This window comes from Pholcus phalangioides, unplaced genomic scaffold (assembly GCF_987345545.1).
Source record: "Pholcus phalangioides strain wild (caught in Gottingen) unplaced genomic scaffold, Ppha-v1.0 ptg000008l_1, whole genome shotgun sequence".
In the NCBI taxonomy this organism is placed as follows: Eukaryota; Metazoa; Arthropoda; class Arachnida; order Araneae; family Pholcidae; genus Pholcus; species Pholcus phalangioides.
This window is the reverse complement of record NW_028301601.1, coordinates 19,247,593-19,253,592: the sequence shown is the minus strand read 5'-3', so window position 1 is coordinate 19,253,592 and position 6,000 is coordinate 19,247,593. Positions and strand designations below refer to the sequence as shown.

Sequence of the window (6,000 nt, the reverse complement as noted above, 5' to 3'; positions counted from 1 at the left end):
TTTTCAGAAGTGTCGCCACTTGCCTTCCGAATTCGGAAGCAAAAAAACTTAGCAAAATTAATTTTGCCTGTTGTGTTATGAGCGAATTTCTAATGCTATAGGCCTGATTGCTTTCTGTGGAGAGACATTTTCAAATGGAAGATGAGTTCTGTTCAAATTTGCGCCAAATTTGCTAACACCACTTACTGTGCTATCAGTGATGTTATACTGAGTCCTTGCGATGAGAGTTCATCACTATGTCCCCATGACCGCAGCGCGGCGGACCAGCACCTCCTGGAGACAGAAGGCCTCTGCACTGCTTGCCATAAACACCATTCACACAACCTAGCAAGTTTGCCACATTTTGAAACACAGCATCCTATTTCGTTTCTTCTCATTTTGGCGTAGAATCTTCCTGATTGGCTCACAAATACCGCATGTTGATTGGATGTGGGGCATGGAAATCGCCAATTCTGAGACCGCCAATTCTTTTTTTTCCTTACGACGATGATACTGGCTCGAGCAGGAATTCTTCCCCCTGAATATTCTTACTGACATCACAAGCAGACTGCGGAGGCCTTCTATTTCTAGGAGGTGCTGGTTGATGACGGGTATATAAGTTGCTCGTGAAGAAACACGGAAACAAGTTAGGAGACTGCTGATGTGTGTAGAATGAAACGTTGATCATCTGGAGCTGCTTGAAATACCGGGTTGACTCATCCACCATCTTTGCTCAAAAATGGGACGTCGGCTGGCCCAGCTGGGCGGACCCTACCTAGATTTCTTTCTTTCAAGCCTAACGTAACTCCGGTCTATCGCCAGGCAATTCACTACTTAGTAAGTTGTGCCAGAAGTGTGCATGTGTACCTATTAGTCTGAGTGGGAATCTAGAGATCTGCGTGAAGTTTTAATGCAGCCATCTATACTTTTCATCGTGAATTAAGTGGGACGATATAATATTTGCACCTTTGTAGGCTTGTCGCTCTCTGTGGCGAGACTTTTTAACGGGAGATCGGAACGCATTTGCTCTTGAATGTTCGAAACTTCAGGTGACCACCGATGTACTGCCTGCTTGAATCTTAGGTAGATACTTGGGTAAATTAAAACAAAAAAATTGTTTTATTGGCGTGGGTGAGAGGGCGGACGTGGACATTTACTCCTCCCCAAGAGTCAAATAATATGGGAGAGGTAGTAAAATACGGGACGTTCCAACGGCAACACACATGATAAGTCACCCCTGGATCTGCTCCTGCGACGACATTGGGGGGAACATTCAGTGAAGAGAGAGAGGGAAAAATAGCCAACTATCCATCTCTGTAACTGAATAATTATTACTTCGCCAAGAAATACCACGCGACTACTTTATTTTATTATTTTCATTATTATTATTATATTTTATTTTTAACGGCAACCCTATTACCTTTTAACGTTGCCAACAGAGATAGAATAAACGTTAAAAGAAAAAAAAAACAATAAAAAAAAAAAAAGAAGTAAAGTCACTAGAAAACTTGCTCCCGGGTTAAAGGCGCCACAATCAACAAAACGTCAGGAGCCAACTTGTTTCTTGTTGTTGTTGCACCTTTCTTTCTTCTTTCACATGTCTCCGAATATCCGTTGGGCAAATAGCGTATGCAAATAAGTCATCGTCATCGTCTGCTGCTTTAATCCTCGCGCGCGCTCTCTCTTTTCTCTCTCTACTGTACACATAATATTAATATGTGTCCCGGTTTTATTTATTAATAATTCGATTCATTAATTTTTATTGTTACGCGTCGACTCTTTTAATTCTCCGTCTTCTTCTGCAGACGAGAATTTAGATCTGCCGTAGGGGGTGATTGTTTTTTTTTTCTTCCCCCCTCCCTTTTTATTTTATTGTTGTTTACGTGTTTTTTTTAATATTTTTTTTGTTTGTTTCGCCTCCTCATACACTGTTGTTCCACATAACTGGATTTTCACGAGCTTGTGCAGTGTTGTTTTCCAATTTTTGGTCTGTCGCCTGACTGTAATAATAATTGTGGCGTGTGTTATTGATTCCTCTGCTGCATTCGTCGACCGGCAAAGATGCGGCTCTTCTCTGGAGTAAGTGATATATGATTGTTATTAATAGAGCCCGGAAGTTCAGGCGAGAAATGCCATAAATGCCTTTTTTTTGCCTATTTTCAAATTGTTTTGGTAAAAATGCTTTTTTTTTTTTTTTAAATTTTCGTGCCATAATTGCCTATTTTAACATAGTTTTAGATTTTATTAGTGAATTTCAGAGGTCATAATCTGTAAAACTTGGATATTTTGAGCACTAAAATTTTCGCGACTCCCACATTAATTTTCATCAGAGAGCCCCCTCCCCCTCCCCCAAGGCGAATTTAGACGTAAATAACTGATCTGAGAGATTGGCGTTGCCATGCGTTAACTTTGCTTTGACCGGATGGTGTTAGACGTGAATGATTTTGTTTCAGATGAACGAAGCCTGTGTTAGAAAAACAGAGGAAAACTAGAAATTTTTGTTTCTCTCCAACACGTTTTACATAATATGTTTCACTCAGGCATTGGACTGCATTTTATATGTGTAGCTGGCTGACCGATGACTGTCCCAAGATCCCAAGAGGTCACGAATTGACGTCATGACTCACACAGGACGGAGTAGGAGCAGGGCCAATGTTTTGATTTTATTTTTTGTACCATAAATGAACTGCAAACAATCATGGCTACTTATTAAACGTACATATTTAGTATTCAATTTAATTGACCAGAATGGCCCTCAGCGGCGTTTGACAAGTGGGACCACGCAAGGCCCCGCGCTTGAGGGAGTCCCGCATACGTGGTGTACAACAAAGTTTTTTTTATATTGTAATAATAGAACAAGATATATTCAACCATAGAAATGATAATGATTATTCCAAATAATACAACAAATAAACGAGAATTATTCGCAACTTGAGCCTCACAGATTAATTTTCTCTACCATCTCCGCGTCTGGTAATGGGTGGCCCTGGAATTGTCCTAATCCTTAGGATCTACTAACATTTTAGATTTGTCTTGAAAGGCTTGAAACCAATTTAACTTTGATAATAGTGCAGTCATTACAAACTATACACGAATCAAAACAATATACGAATTAAGTGCAAGCAATTTTTCAACTAGTTTTTGGGCCCTTAATACCTTTGTTTTTAGTTATTTTTTCCTTCCTCTAAATATTATAAATGCCTTTTTTTAGTGCCTATTTTAGGCATTTTTAGTGCCTTTTCGCCTGCCTATTTCGACCATTTTTAGTGCCTAAATTTCCGAGCTCTAATTATTGATATTACTGAATTTTGTAGTAAACTAACTATAATACCTGGTGCGGCCCGAGTTTTCTTCAATTACTGGAAGGATTGAAAAAGTGACAAACCATTAATAAGGAATGAACTTTTTTCGAATACAACTATGAATACATAATACTTGCAGCATTGAAGAAGTGACAAACCATTGTAAAGGCATATACATGACTGGAACACATTGTTTGGGATCCACGGCGTAACTAAAGTAAACATTATGAAAGCCATTGTTGAGACTCAGAAACCATTGTATCCCGACAGTTTTTTGCCTATTTCGCGCCTACCTAGCTCTGACGAACTTTTAAAGTAGCCTACCGTTCAATCCGGATCCTGTTTCGTATATATATGCAAAATTTGGCGACGATCGGATAATCAATATGATTTTCACTTTATCTCAAAAAGTAGAGCCAATAAGAGATGCCAGATTCGGAGCCAGTGCCTCAATATCACCCAGAAATCACTGAATTATCTTTGGCAATGATCAGTGTATTTGTTTACGCGCAGTTTCAATGTGATTCGTATGCTGCTTATGTAGTACCATTGAATTTGATTATCCCCTTTTTCTCAGAAAGCAGAACTAATACGAGAAAACCAATGCTAGATTTGGGATCAGCACCTCCAAAATCACCCTGAAATCACTGAATCATCTTTGGTAATGATTCACAAGCCTACATTCGTTTATAGCGCAAAGTTTCAGTGCGATTCGTATGATGCTTACGTATTGCCATTGAAATTTATTTGAAACTTCACCTCAAAAACTAGACGTGATGGAATTTTTTTAATCATTTTCCTAGTAATTAGCATTCAAAAAAACTATAAAAAACACTAATTATTTTTAAGAAAGCTTTTTCATCGCAGACCTGTGTTATTAACTGAAGAAAGAATTTCAGAATGAATTAAAACTCAGATTTAATTAATGAAATAATTTCAGAGTAAAGTTGAGAATAAACGAACGAGAATATTTCAGAATGGATGAAAAGTTCAGTATTTACGGTCGAAAAAATTTCAGAATGATTTAAAGTTGAGAATCAACTAAAGAGACAATTTCAGAACGTATTTAAACTCAGAGCTAATGAACGCATTAATTTCAGAATCGATGATAGTTCAGAATTAATGCAAGAAATAATTTCAGAATGGAACCCACCTCCTTCTTACTAGACCCTGGCCCTCAAATAAGAGATATAAGCAGGTGGCCGAAGAAGATCTGGGCCATGCTGGAAAAAAAAATGGAATCCAGAGTTAATTAAAGAAGAAATAATAGTTTTAGAATATTAACGAAAGAAGTAATTTCATAATGAGTAAATTCATATGATATATGAATTTCCTAGAAGAATTATTCAACTGAAGAAGCAATTTTAGAATGGACTAAAACTCATAATGAGTAAACTTGAGAATTAACTCGAGAAATAATCGGAATTGATCGAAAATCAGGATTAACGTATGGCATAATTTTAGAATGGAGAAAGTTCAGTATTGACGGACGAAAAAATTTCAGAATGACTGAAGCTTAGAATTTCGTCAAGAAATTATTTTAGAAGAAATATACACAAATGAAAGTTTGGAATTCACACGATTTCAGAATGGATCTGAATTCAAAATATATAGAAGTGATTCCAGGATGGATCCGAATTCAAAATATATAGAAGTGATTCCAGGATGGATCCGAATTCAAAATATATAGAAGTGATTCCAGGATGGATCCGAATTCAGAATATATAGAAGTGATTCCAGGATGGATCCGAATTCAGAATATATAGAAGTGATTCCCGGATGGATCCGAATTCAAAATATATAGAAGCGATTACAGGATGGATCCGAATTCAGAATATATAGAAGCGATTACAGGATGGATCCGAATTCAGAATATATAGAAGTGATTCCCGGATGGATCCGAATTCAGAATTAATAAAAGAAATAATTTTAGACCAGAATTCCAGAATTAAATTTATCTTCCCGGGCCTGGCCTTTGCGGGCCAACAAAAATAATTTCAGAATGAGTGAAGTTGGGAGTTTGGAATTGACTAGAGAAAATAATTTTAGAATGGAATACAGAGTTGATAAAAGAAACGATTCCAGAACTAAAGAAAAAGTGATAGTTTTCTTAGTTAACTAAAACGAAGGAAATGATTTCAGATTGAGAAAAGTTGAGAATTAATAAAATTAATATTTTCAGAATGGATTAAAACTCAAAATCAACTGAAGAAATAGTTTCAGAATAAATGAAATCGAGAAATAATGGAAGAAATAATTTCAGAATGTTGTTAAATTAACTGAAATCAACTTATCCATTCAGAATTAACTAAAAAAAAGATTTCAGAATGTGAATTTAAGCAGAGTTAAAGGACTATATAATTTCAGAGTGAGTAAAGTTGAGAATTAACTAAAGTTTAGTTAATTCTCAACTTTACAGTGTTTCCCAAAGTGGGCGATGGAAAGTTAAAAGCCCAAAGCTACGAGTATAACATAGGATCCTATGGGTTCGCTTGAGTTGGGGGGCGATGAGAGAGAAAAAATTTCTGAAGAAGGATCGATGGAAGAAAAAGTTTGAGAAATTATGAAAGAAATTATTTCAGAATGGAATCCAGGGTTAATTAAAGAAATAACTTCATAATTACAGAAAAAGCTATAGTTTCAGATTTAACGGAAGAAATATTTTTTCCAGAATGAGTAAAATTAGGAATTAACGGAAGAAATATTTTTTCCAGAATGA

At 36.4% G+C, this 6,000-nt stretch overlaps 1 protein-coding gene across 2 annotated transcripts in view; it reads left to right on the top strand.

The window, feature by feature from the left end:
* Positions 1-1,542: 1,542 nt before the first annotated feature.
* Positions 1,543-6,000, top strand: part of LOC149083942 (ankyrin repeat and BTB/POZ domain-containing protein 2) — a 132,619-nt gene continuing 128,161 nt past the window's right edge. For both annotated transcript variants that reach the window (XM_089234319.1, XM_089234317.1), the window contains exon 1: positions 1,543-2,058. The gene's annotated coding sequence lies outside the window, so the exon portion shown is untranslated. The remainder of the gene's footprint in view (positions 2,059-6,000) is intronic.